Source organism: Ammospiza nelsoni, chromosome 5 (genome assembly GCF_027579445.1).
Source record: "Ammospiza nelsoni isolate bAmmNel1 chromosome 5, bAmmNel1.pri, whole genome shotgun sequence".
NCBI classification, from domain to species: Eukaryota; Metazoa; Chordata; class Aves; order Passeriformes; family Passerellidae; genus Ammospiza; species Ammospiza nelsoni.
In genome coordinates this window covers 14,756,072-14,769,240 of record NC_080637.1, presented here as the reverse complement: position 1 = coordinate 14,769,240, position 13,169 = coordinate 14,756,072, and positions in this window count along the sequence as shown.

Here is a 13,169-nt window from a genome sequence, read left to right as displayed (position 1 = left end):
GGATCCAGCTCCTGGCCCTGCACAGGACACGCCAAGAGTCTCACTCTGTCCCCTGAGAGCATTTTGCAAATACTTCTATAACTCTGTCACACTGGTGCTGTGACCACTTCCCTGGGGACCCTGTTCAGTGCCCAACTGCCCTCTGGGTGCAGAAACTTTTTCTGATATCCAATCTAAACCTCCCCTGACTCAGTTTCATGATGTTTCCTTGAGTGCTGACACTGATCATGAGAATGAAGTAATTGTTACCTGCCTGTCTACTTCCCCTCATAAGGATGTTCAAGACTACAATATGGTCTCCCCTCAGTCTCCTCCAGGCTGAACAGACCAAGTGGCTCATAAATCTCCTCATAAGGCTTCTCCTTCAGACCCTTCATCATCCTCATGGCTTCCTTTGGATGCTCTCTAGTAACTCAATGTCTTTTTTATATTGTGATGCCCAAAACCGCTCCTGGGATTTGAAGTTACACTGGCCCAGTGCAGAGCAGGGTGGGACAATCCCCTGCCTGGCCCAGCTGGTGATGCCTCCAGGACATGATTGGCCCTCCTGGCTGCCAGGGCACTGCTAATTAATACATCATTTGTATGTATTGATGAGATCCCTCTCAGTCTTCTCTTGACTAAGCAAGCCCAGCTTCCTCAGCCTCTCCTCTTAAGGCAGGTGTTGCAGTCCCATTGTCATCTTTGTGGCTTCTGCAGGACCCTCTCCAACACCTCCTTGGTTTTGTTGTGCCGAGGAGCCCAGAGCTGCACAGAGCACTGCAGATGTGGCCTCACTAGTGCCCAATAGAGGAGGAGGGCCACCTCCCTGGGCCTGCTGGCTGCACTGCTCCTGATGCACCCCAGGACACCATTGGTCAGCCATCCTGGCCACAAGGGCACACTGACAGTTCAGAATCAACTTGTCACCCCCCAAGACTCACAGGTCCTTCTCAGCAGAGCTGCTCTCCAGTAGGTCAGACCCCAATCTGTGCTGGTACCTGGGAGGTCACAGACCCCCCTGGCACCAAAATGAACCCTGGGGTGAGCAAAGCAGCCCCCAGTCCCAGACTGACTGTCCTGAACAACACCTGGGCACAAGCAGAGAAAGGGAAATTACATTTCAGACAGAAACCTCTTCCATCTAATTGACAGTGAAATGCCCATACATCTTTTTATATGAAAAAATGTAAAATCTAGGATAATTTTGGAAGGACTTTGAATAATTGTTTCCGATTTATTTAATCAAGAAAATAATTGAACTAGAATATTGACACATTTTTATAATTAGTGTGGTTTAACGCTATGTATATTTTTCCAGAACTCACATTTTCTTCTGGAAAATAAATTGTATTTTCTTCTAGAATAATAGATTGGACACCCTACATTCCTCTGTTATTTGCACTTCAGCACGTCAGTATTTTAAAACATAAATCCTTCATTGCCTGTGGGAGAACAACAATGGGCCAGGATAATTTTCCTTCTATAGTGAATAATTCTATAGTGGATTCTATGTAATTTAGGATATACATTCTGTTCAATTTATGCTAAAAACATCTAAATGTAGCTTTATGTCAGTGATATATAATATAGATAATACTATTGATTTCCCACCTTGCCGGAAATTGAAAATATTTTCTGTGAAAGGGTTGTTTTCTAGAGGTACTAATTTCTTGCACACGTCAGCATTTCCATCAGGGGGCAGCGTTCTGCTACTTCCCGCACAGCCAGGGTAAAACGCCGTATTCAGCAGGCAGAATTCCTCTTCTATCTTTTTCCATAAGGATTTCTCTGATCAGCCCTTTAGCAATGCTGGATGTGCCCAATATTTTTATATTTAAACCCCTGTTGGTTAGAGCATGGTGCTAACAATGCCAAGGTTGTGGGTTTGATCATTCACTCCAGGTGGACTTGATGATCCTTGTAGATCCCCTCTAACTTAGAATATTCTGTGATTCTAATGAAGAAGCATCCCAGAGTTATCCTGGATAGTACAGTGTCCCCATCATTTCCTCCTGCCCTCACTAATGAGCCAGCCAAAGAGAATAAAACCCAAAACTGCTCCAGCTGCAGCTAACTGAAAGTACTCAGCCAATATGTTTTAATTCTCCATGGCCTCCCAGTCTTGGTGCACATCGGGGTACTGGAGCTCTCCCCACTGCACAGGCAGTACATGAGTATTTCTAGGGAAATTACAAGTTTTTGGACACAAATCTGAATGCCATGAAAATGTGTTTACTGTAAGCAATGAACAGGACCATCCTCTGCAACAAGAAATGACTGGAGGCTCTGAATGATGCCTCCAGTTACTGTGGTCAGTACAGTGGTTACTGTGGTCAGTGCAGATGGTTACTGTGGCCACCAAAGGGAAGGCAGCTTGTGTGGTTATTGCTTCAGCACCCAGGCAAGAGGGTGTAGGGAGCCTGGGGGAATGCAGGAAGCATTAAAGTGTGTATTAGTGGATGGGGACAGTGGGAAGGCAAGGGGCCACACAGGGAATGCAGGGTTACATCCCTCCATCCCATTCACCTCAGCCCTGGTAGTCACCTCTGAACAGCCTTGCCCTTAACTGCATGTCCCTTGGGGTCATAGTATCTGGGACAAATGTTCTGAACCTTCCTGGGTACTCTGCTGAAGTTTGGAGATTGTTAAAATTATTTTTTGAGGTTTTACACTCTGAGTAATAAAGATCATAAAGACAGAGTATTTTCTGTAGAACTGTGGTACTTGTAAACCATGGACACCTGAGTACTTTTTGTTCCCTTCCTCCTCGCATGACTCTGCCTCACCTTGCTTTGGTTGTAGCACTCCTTTCATGCTTGCTTTGGTTATGGCACTCCTTTCATGAACACTGAGGTTACAGTATCTGTTTACACTTCTACTTTTTATTGCATCTATGAATACTCATGAAATGTCTCCTTGCAGCAAAGCAGGCTCCCAGGATTCCAGCTGCATGAGGAGGAATCTTGTCAGCAAGAGGGGGCAGGTGATCCTTCCCTTCTGCTCAGCACTGGGGAAACATAGCTGGGGTTCTATTACAGGGAAAACACAGACATACTGGGGACAGTCTAGCAAAGAGCCATGGAGATGGCAGAGGGGCTGGAGCACCTCTGCTGTAAGGAAAGGCTGAGTGAGCTGGGACTGTTCACCTGGAGAAGAGAAGGCTCAGGGGGATCTCATCAGGTTATACAGACACCTGAAGGGAGGGTGCAGAGAGGATGGAGCTGGGCTCTTCTCAGCAGTGCCCACTGACAGAACCAGAGATTGTGAGCACAAAGGGAAACACAGTAAGTTCCTTCCAAACACTTATTTTCCTGAGAGGGTGACTGAGCACTGGTACAGGCTGTCCAGAGACGTTGTGGAGTCTCTCCTTGCAGCTTCTCAAAAGTCATCCAGACATGATGCTAGGACACCAGCTCTAGACAGCCCTGCTTGAGAAGAGGGTTGGATCAGATACATCCAGAGGTCCCTTTCAACCTCAACCATTCTGCAAGTCTGTGTCAGGAAAAAACCTGCTTCATGGTTATTTGCTCTGAGAGTAAGAGTCACCTCTGACTTGGAGCCAGAGGAAAGCTGCCAGGACAGGCTGAAGTCAGCAGAGGGCAATATGGCTGCATAAACTGACAGAGCTGCAAGGGTGTGTTAGAGAGAAGTAGAGCATTCTATTTCTTTGAAATACTGAATATTTTCTTGCATTAAACATTGAAATTCTGTGTGCATACATACCTATGCACATGTTTATTTGTACACATTGAGACTATCAATCTAGACAGACTATAACACTGGATCTGACTTGAGAAAACAGAACTAAAATACCTACCACGTTCCATTCAAGGATTGGATGGTGGCCATCAGTGTCTTGTACCTTGCAAAGCTGTTATTAGGAAAGCACATTTTCAGATTATTCCTCCTCTCTTTTGTAAATCCTTTTGGTAAACTCCTCTCTTTGTGAGAGGCAGGACAAAGTGTATCCAGAAAGAAACAGGGGTGGCATTTTGTTTTGCATCCTTGTTCAAAGCAGGGCACTGCTTTCCAGACTGCTCAGCTTACTGCTCTGCATAGAAAAGCTTCCTATCACTCAACCAGTTAAGCAAGATGAGAAGTGCAGAGAAAACTACAGCAAGTCACTGATCTCTGCTTGAGGTTCTGCATAAATATGTAGGATAATAGGAAAGATGGTGAGTGAAACGGGGCCAGATGCAAAATAGCAGCATACCTCGGATTCATTGAAAAGGTAGGACAGAGCATATCAGGAGACCTGGTATTTGCTCTGTTGTGCAGGTATTTTACAAAGATCTGTGGCTCCCAGGTGCTAGCAGGAGAGTTAAGCAGTCAGGACATTCCTCTGTCAGTTAGAGTTCTAAAGGAGCACACGTAGGCAAGAAGGGGTTGGGAAGCTTGAAGCATTTTCCTGCCAAAGAGAAGATCAGAGTTGCAGACCCTACAAAGGCACAGCTGGTGCTAGTGACATGACACATTTGGGTTCTCTCACACCACCTGGTGAGCCCAGAAAAGGGCACTGGTCCAAGCTGAACCATTATATACTGAAGACTTTGCCACATACCGTGGTTAAACACCCAGCACCCTGCTCCTGGCAGTGGTTTGTGTGTGGGGTAGAAACCAGCTGCCTCACCTGAGGGAGTGATACTGCTTTGCATTTAAATGTTAGGCACCTAGAGAAGCCATTCCCCTAAAGCAAGTATCCAAATTCCCTATGTGGTCAGCAGGTGTCTTTGAAAATAAGCACCCAGGAGATTCTATCTGCCTGTCTTACATGCATTCACCAAGGCCAAGGCAATCTTCCTTGGGGCCTTCAAGGATTCCTGCCTCTGCTTTTACTACACAGAGAAAGTGAGCAATCATTGCAGGACTTACTGCAGTTCTCAGGGTTGGACATCTGGTTTAGCAGGTCTAATAGAAAACTTTTCTTCTGGGCTCCTATGGGACATACAGAAAGACTGGCAAACTGAGAGAGTTACTCATCCTATCCCAAGGTGGGTGTAAAGCATTGTCCTCCAATGGCCACCTCTAGTGCTGCCACATGCTGAGCAGAGAGGGAACACAGGTGACCTACATAAACATCTAATTTTGATACAGTCAAAGTTGATGAGAAAAAAGCTCACCCCATTAATGAAGGAGAGTCTCCAGAGGCCTGGAGAACTCAGGCATCTCAGCCTGTTCGATTGAGTCCTGCCCTCAGCATCGCTGGGACACAATTGTGCTGCTGCCCCTCAAAGGAGGCAGAGATGAACCTCCCTTTAGTCATCAGTTTGCTTAACTTGATATATCAAGTTTGTATTGCAGAAAGACAGTGGGAGGTCTGTGTCTGGTGTCCTTCCCTCCAATTTCCTTCCATGTGACTTTCCTCTGGGTAGCAATTATTTTGCAATAGCAGTGGGTGGCTTTGCATATCAGTAACATGTTGTACCCTGTAAAATTCTGTTCCCTGCACATTACACTTGTGAAAAGTGAGTTAATTAGAAAGGAGATTATGGATAAAGTCATTGCAGTATATGAAAGCCTGGTTTGTTCACAGGAAAAAGTCAGGGTTCTTCCTAGAAGGCAATGCAATAAATTATTCACCGTAGGATAAAATTGCCCAACACTTATAATTCAAGGTCTTTGCAATGAGAGTTAGAAAGATATGTGATTGTTGGCTCCCTTTTTCTGTGCTGGATATGTCATGCCAATTTAAAGTTCTTCATAAGCATTCATACCAGAGCTGATCATGAAGTGCCAGTTAATTTTCACATGTAAAGCAAAACCACCCCATTTTCATTTGTTTTAAGCTCCCAGTTACATTTTCCGTTTTGCAATAAAAATCAAACCAAAAACTACAAATATTTTCTATTTCTTAGATAGCTGTAAAATCAATTTGTTCCATTGTTGGAAAACATGTAAATGTAAACTGATGTGGAAAGTTTCCACAAAAGTTTTCATGTTAACTAAAATCTCAACTTGTCTTCAAACAAGGCCATTAAAAATGCAGCAACTATGCAGTATTTAATTTTCTTCAAAATTAAATTTAATTTTCTTCAATTCCAAAAGCTCTGTCAGATACACAATTCACTCACAGACACCTCAAGAGATATGTATTACATCAAAGAAATGGTACATTTCTCCTCTGGGGTTAGGTTTCCTCATGCTCTGCTCTCCTAATTCCCAACCTGACCTTTAGACCCTCTGAGGGAGAATTGTGGCTAGCAGGAAATTTTGCACTAGAAACCAGTGACATTTTCTTTGCACCTGCACAGAATCTCTGAAGTAATACATTCCCATTGTTATGTCACCTTGGCTTTATGAAAGTCAAAGTTCTCCCTGAAGCATAATGACATTGTGCAGTTTGGAAGTTTCTCAGCAATAACAGGGTGATAAACACAGTGTAGTTTCTGCACCCTAGTTCACTGCAGTGCTGAGATTATAGGCACTGTACAGCACCTAGATGGGAGAATGTTCTGATCTAGCACAATAAATCAACTGACACTGTGAAAACCAAGGTGCACGCCCCATGCTGATCTGCAGTTTGCTCTTTAAGAACTGTAATTGATAAAGATATGGGGAAAAGAGTTTCTTCATAGTAGCTTGTATGGGGCTATGTTTTGGATTTGTCCTGATAACACAAGGACATTTTCTTCATCCAGTTCTGGTATGCCTACGTGAGTGAGAGTGAAGTGCTACCATGCTCCTAAACATAGCTTCAGGGTGATAGGAATGCCTGGATAAGCTCAGCGAGGTTCAGCTTCTTTAGGACGAGAAAGTCTGAGGGTCTTTGAGGATCTTTGAGGCTGATTTCAAGTAGAATCCAAGAAGCAGTACCCGGAAGGTAATGCTCCTGTGCCAGCTGCTGGGCAGGTTTGTCCTTGCTGCCCTGCTGGGATACCAGATGCTTCAATATCCCAATGTCACCAAGCAGTAGCCTAAAGTACATTGTAAGACCATGTGAGGGCTTGAGATCTACTGCTTCTGCAGGCTTAAGGAATCTATTTCCAAGATTTTTTTTCTCCCTCTAATGCCCTTACAGATACTCACAAGGCACCTCCAATAGACAGCACCATGGGAAGATGGGCTCTTCACAGCCTGGAACTTTTTCATAAAGACATCTCTTTTGTAAAGACAGCTGACTGTGACCAGTTCAGCTATGGGCATCCACATCAGCTTTCTTCCATGAGCCACCCAATTCATCTCTCTTCTTTTGATCTGGAAGAGCCAAGGCTCCCATGGGGCACAGACATGAGATCCTACAGTTACTGCCTATGTGCAATACATTTGCACATAAAACATTCAAATTCTGTCATGTCCTAATTTGAGATGCTTTTGCAATCTTAACAGTTTGCTTTAACTAGTGTTTGTTTCTGGGTGCTTTCACAAAGTAATGATAAGAAATCACGAGATGAGATACCTGACTTATTTTTGGTTTCTCCTCAGCAGGTCTGCAACCTTGAGGCTCACAGCATGGAGCGAGTGAGGAAAGTTGAATTGTGGACATTTCACACATAAAATCTGGCAAAAAACTTGTCATACTCTTAGAAATACCCGAACCATTTAGTTTGAAACCATCCCAGAGTTCATCCTGAAGCAGATTTTATGTGTTGGATTTTATTGCAAAGACCTGCAGCACAGCATGGAGCAGTGTAGCTGTAGTAGTGTGGTAGTTAATTTTTGCATGCTAAATTCCTGTTGGAGCAGTGGCCTCGATGACTCTGTAGGGCAGGAACATCACCTTGTTTTGGGCACTCAGAGAAAAAGGACTCCCTTTTTGATTTTGAATTTTGTTCTCTCTAGTAGTTTAATTTACATTTTTTTGTTTCTAATAGTGAAAGCCTGAGAGACCGGGAACTGCTCCTCAAAGTGTCCTTTGCACAGAGATACATGAGCCTTTTGTTTGGCTTCATTCTTAACATATTTGTGGAACAGAGTCATATTAATGTCTAACAAGCTAATAACCAATACCTGCAATGCCCCTCACAGGCCTCCCAAACAATGTCAACCACAGTTCTTGAAGTTCTGGTATTCTTGCTGGTGGCCTAGTCAATAACTAAAATGGATTAAAGAGACATTGTTGGGAAACAATTAAGGAAAATATGTGACAAGACATCCTTGTGAACAGCAGCACACAAACAATAGGACCTGAACTCTCAGGTCACCCCGGTGAGGCACAACCCACACAAGGACAGGGCTGCCTGCCCTGTGCCAGCTAATTGGTCATGGAGCAAATCAGTGTGGACTCCTGAGGGACACAGTGGTGATTTTGAGCTGGTTGGTGGTGAGGAAGATGGAAAATCATGTCAGTAATCCAGCCCCACTATGACTGTGACACAGAGCAAAACCTCTTAGGCCAGCAAGAGCCAGCAACATCCCCATTCTTCTTTTCACAGCTTGCTTCCCTGCCTGAAGGCAGAATCAGATTTCTAGGGAAAGGCTTTTCAGCCCACGAACTTTAAGACCTAGAATAGTCTCAAGGATCTGCCCCAGACTTGAAGTAGGAGTAAGAGAAAATACAAGGACACTATTTTTCCCCTTGAAATAATTTGAAGTTTGGTTGGGCTTTCAGAAGGCTTCTCCCAGTCCAGGTCATTTTAATTCCAGAATAATGCAGAGTGAAGAATTGCCATGAGCTGGTATCTGCCTTTAACAAGAGCTACATTGGGCTGTCAGAGGACAAGATATACTTGCAAAGGAAGTTTCAAAAATATCTATCAATTCAACATCCTTTGATATGGCACTGAGTGAATTTTACATGTGTCAGTTATTTTAAGTAAAGCAAATATCAGATGTTTGTCTACTAAGGAAAGGGTCACACTAACAGTCATAAAGCAATTAAAGAATCTTGAGTGGAAGGTTCTATAAAGTGAAAAGTGTTCTTACATCATAAATACAGTAAGAGTGAGATACTTCAGGTAATTTTTAACTGTAGAATGAGGATTTAGTATTAAAAATGGCATTTAAGCAAGCATTAAACATTCTTCTAGTCAAGTTACTGCTCCTTTGATTGAAATATTATCTTCAAAAATTGGAGTGATTAAATAAGGGGCATATTTACAAACACTTTGTCTTAAGAGAGTCTAAGGGTTATCAGCATAAATATGCATTATCAAATAATGTTTGACTAAAAAATCTATCTTGGATCAGTTTTCAGAAAACCAGGAACAAAGGAGTTCAATGGCATTTCATATCCTGTATTCCTAGACTGTCAGGGGAAAATGCTATCTATCTATTTATATATATATATATATATATATATTTATAGCCCTACCATAAAATGTCACTTTATTAAAAAGAATGGTCACAAGAGCCCAAACTCATTTTCCTGTACGACCAGGCCAGTCTAATAATTGTGTTTGCATGGTTGTTAATTTTGTTTAATGGCTGATTTGGAATTATTTTTGGTATTCATTTGCATACACATATACATAAATACTCTGTCATAGGCAGTCAGAGGTACATGTGTGTCCTATGTCAGAGGAACTGAGGGGAGAGTTTTATATATCCATTCTTAAGAAAAACAGGGTTTTGTAGCTGCATCAATCAGAGTAGGGTGCCTGGGGTAGTCATCCTCAATCTCTCCTGATGACAATTTAGACATGAATTTGTTGGTGACTTGAGGAGGCAGCCCCTACTCTGCACATGTCATTTATCCTTTCTACACATTTTGCTGGCACCTTATTCCTCTGGCACAGACATCATGCTCTTATCCTCTCCAAACTGCCTGCAGAGTACTAAAACTATACAAGTTGTTTGGGTTTGGGTTTTTTGAGTACAAGGTATATGAGGGCACAGGACATCACACAGGGTCTTCCACAACCACGTGTGACCTTAGCACTCCGCCCTTAGCACTCCGCCCTTAGTTGTTCACCTCTGCACGCCCAGCTGAGCCCCTGGCTCCCCATGGTTCTCCCACTGCTCCCTCATTGTGGGGACAATGACAAGCAAGCTGCAGCCACGGTACAGCGTGCGCAGGGCTCCTGTTTGCAGCCCAGCGCTCCTTCCTGGCAAGGCTCTCAAGGTCGGCTCTCATGTGACAGCCCACAGGCTACTGTGCTGGCTGCAGCTCCCTGGGACACGCCTCCTTCACCCCCGGCCCTTGGCAGCTCCTGCCTGGCAGCGAGTGCTGCCGTTCAGCAGCTCACACCCACCAGGGCCTGCTATTGCTTACACAAGCTGCCTAAACCCCAAACCCTGCCACGGCTTCTGGGATAACACTCAAAAGACTGAGTTTAAATATTAACAAAATGCTCTGTGGTGCACCAGGCAGTCAAGGCTGAGCACAATGTTCTGCAATTGGGTTACACCAGTTTGGAAAAATCTTGCCTTTCAGTGACCTCGTGTATACACAACGAAGTTTCATTTTCCGATGTGTAAGCAGGTAGCAAGAGAAGATGTCTGCTGTCCTGAAGTGGTTTTTTTTACACTCATAAGGCTAAATGAAGCCCAGAATAATCTCTTTACAGCCCAGAACAAGTGCTCAGCTGTTTCTGCTCTCCTGTGGGCTGATAGGAGGAGGGGAAAGGCTGGGAGCAGGGTGGTGGGGACATCTCCCTGCTCCTCTTCCTCAGCAAGGCTGATTGCTGAGCCCTCCAAAGGAGGCTTGCAGAATGGTCACCCTTCCATGAGGGCACACAGGCAGCCCTCTGTACCAGGGTGAGACCTCCATAGGTTAATTTGTATTTTCTGGTATAGAGTGTCCCCAGCAAGCTGCCTCTCCTGCTTACTTCAGCCATTTAACCCATCTGCAGTTGGGCATTTCCACCTGCACCCTCCTAAATGTGCCCTGTCTCCTTTGCTTCACCCTGATAATTTCCATCATTGCTGGTATGTCTCACTGTAGAGAGTTGGAGTTAAAACCCAGTTGCTTAGAATTAACTAATACTTACCTCCGGGTGGAAGAAAATTGTTCCAGAAACTTAAAGAACATCTTAAAGTACATTAGGAAGGCAGAGTGGTTCTTGTGGAGATGGGAATCCTTTTGGCAAAGCCTCACTTCACACCCAAGAGATGAGGCAGGATGCTTTTCAGGCTTGCCAGCACTAACAACAGGATGTCTCTTCCCACCATGGGCTGCTCAGAGCCCATCAGGAGCCAGGGTTGTCTGGGTGGTGCAGCTTTGCAATCCAAACTGGAACAACACAGCACTTTAGAATGTCATGAGTGTCTGCAAAATTTTCTGTGTGTCTTTTATTTATTGTGCTTGTTAATCAGAAGCTTGTGCCAATGGGAACAGCAGTGCAGCATACCTTGCATCCATAACTCAGGCAACAGTCCCTGCCCACCTCATCCTGATGGTGAAGCCTGCCAGTCCAAAACAAGCTGTAATCTGACTCCCCAGTGCTGATTCAGTCAGGCTCTGAGAAGATAGCTGAGTAAATAAAGGGCTGGATTGGCTAAATTATTCAACAAAAGGAGGGAATGCACACATTTGCGTGGTTGTTTTTCGAGGAGAAAGGATATTTCATTGGGGTTGTCCTGATTATGACATAGACTGCAATCAACTCATCTTTATTAGATGTACTTAGACACATGGGTTTTATTTTGGGCCCATCCCAAGTTATAAATTAAAAAGCTTTCCAGAAGACCTTGGAAAATATTACATTGTGCAAGTGCAGCCAATATGTAAAAGATAATTAACTTTTTATCACAAAGGCAGATAATAAAAAGAATGCTTCAGTACTATAATATTTTATAGAATACTAGGATATTCTAAAGCATTTTTCATGAAAGCATACTACAGTATTTACAGTGATAAATCTTTAAAAGTTAGTTGTAATTATTATCATAAATGTACAATACCTTTATAAGGGATATGACAGGGGTATCTTCAGACTTGGTGGTAGTTTGTAATATTGTTTCAGGACTGAGCTCTAAGACCCAGAAACACAAAAGTGTATGGCATTATCATGAACAAGTATTAAACTTCCATTAACAACTAGACTGGATCATCCAAATACACTCACTCCAAAAACATAGACTGCTTGACTTTTTTTCATACAAACATCTTGGGAAGTGAGACAGGCAAGACATTTCCAAGATGTGAAGGAGAGTTTGATAAGGACTGTTTACTTGTCTGTCCTGTCTTTGCAAAAGCTCCTCCCCAGAGCTCCAGCTTTCCACCCAGCAGACTCTGTTTGCCCCAGCCGGGATAACCACACAGTTGTGCTTGTGGAGACTGCCAGGTGCTGCTGGTTCCCATCTCAAGGAGCCTTTGCCTCCTCACCCTTCCAGGAAGAGCCCTGCTGATCCTCCTGCTCTTATTTTATCCTCCTCTTGTTTGCTCTAAATTACCTTCCTCAGAGACTTTGGTAACTGGCTGGTGAGAATGGGCAACTCCCCTTTGCCCTCCTCCAATCCCTCAAATGCTTGTTTTCAGGGGACTTGTGTCCAGGATTATGGCTGTTTTCTCCAATCCCAGTGCTGCCCTTCAGACTGACCAATTTCTTATTGCCTTATTTTTAACTGTTTTTGCATGAAGCTTAGTGTGGATGAGATTCCCTCCTTATTTTCATCTGAAAATATTATTTTCTTTTTTTTTTTTTTTTTCTTCACTTCTGTAGCCCAGTGCTCAGAGCCCTGTTGGTGGTTCGCTGGGAATTATGCCAGCTGTTGAGAAAGAAGCTCATTTCCTTGAGCAGCTATTTTTTCTGAGATGGCCTTATCCTAAATTGATTAGTCACAGCATTTTTGGCTTGTTTGGTCGGGCACGATTACAGCCAGAAGCAGTCTTTTGAGGAGCCAAGGGGAGCACCAGCCCTGGCAGCAGGTGCTGTGGCCAGGAGCTGTTCCCCAGCCAGAGGCTGCTGCAAGAGAAGGTGCCACCACCAAGCACTGCAGGGTTTTCCCATTGCTGTTACTGCCCACGGTTTGCAAAATGACTTTGCACACCTGGCTTTGGGATTTGCGGTTTTGCAGTATTTTTATCCCAGCTGGAGGAAGTGCAGCTCTTTTTATTAATAATGTTGTGGCCTCTCTGGGAACCGAAAACTGTGGGCCTGATTACAGTTCTCAGTGGCCGCATTTCCTTCAGATTTGGTACAGTGAGCAAATAAACCTCTTTATTTACTAAAAAAAAAAAAAAAAAGAAGAAGCACTAAAAATAAAAAAGAAATAGGCTGAAACCACTGGCTGTATGCAAGTCGCAGCTAAGCCTCGTGAGCACTGAGGTTTCCCCTCATACAAGCGGAGGCCAAAGTATGAGCTAC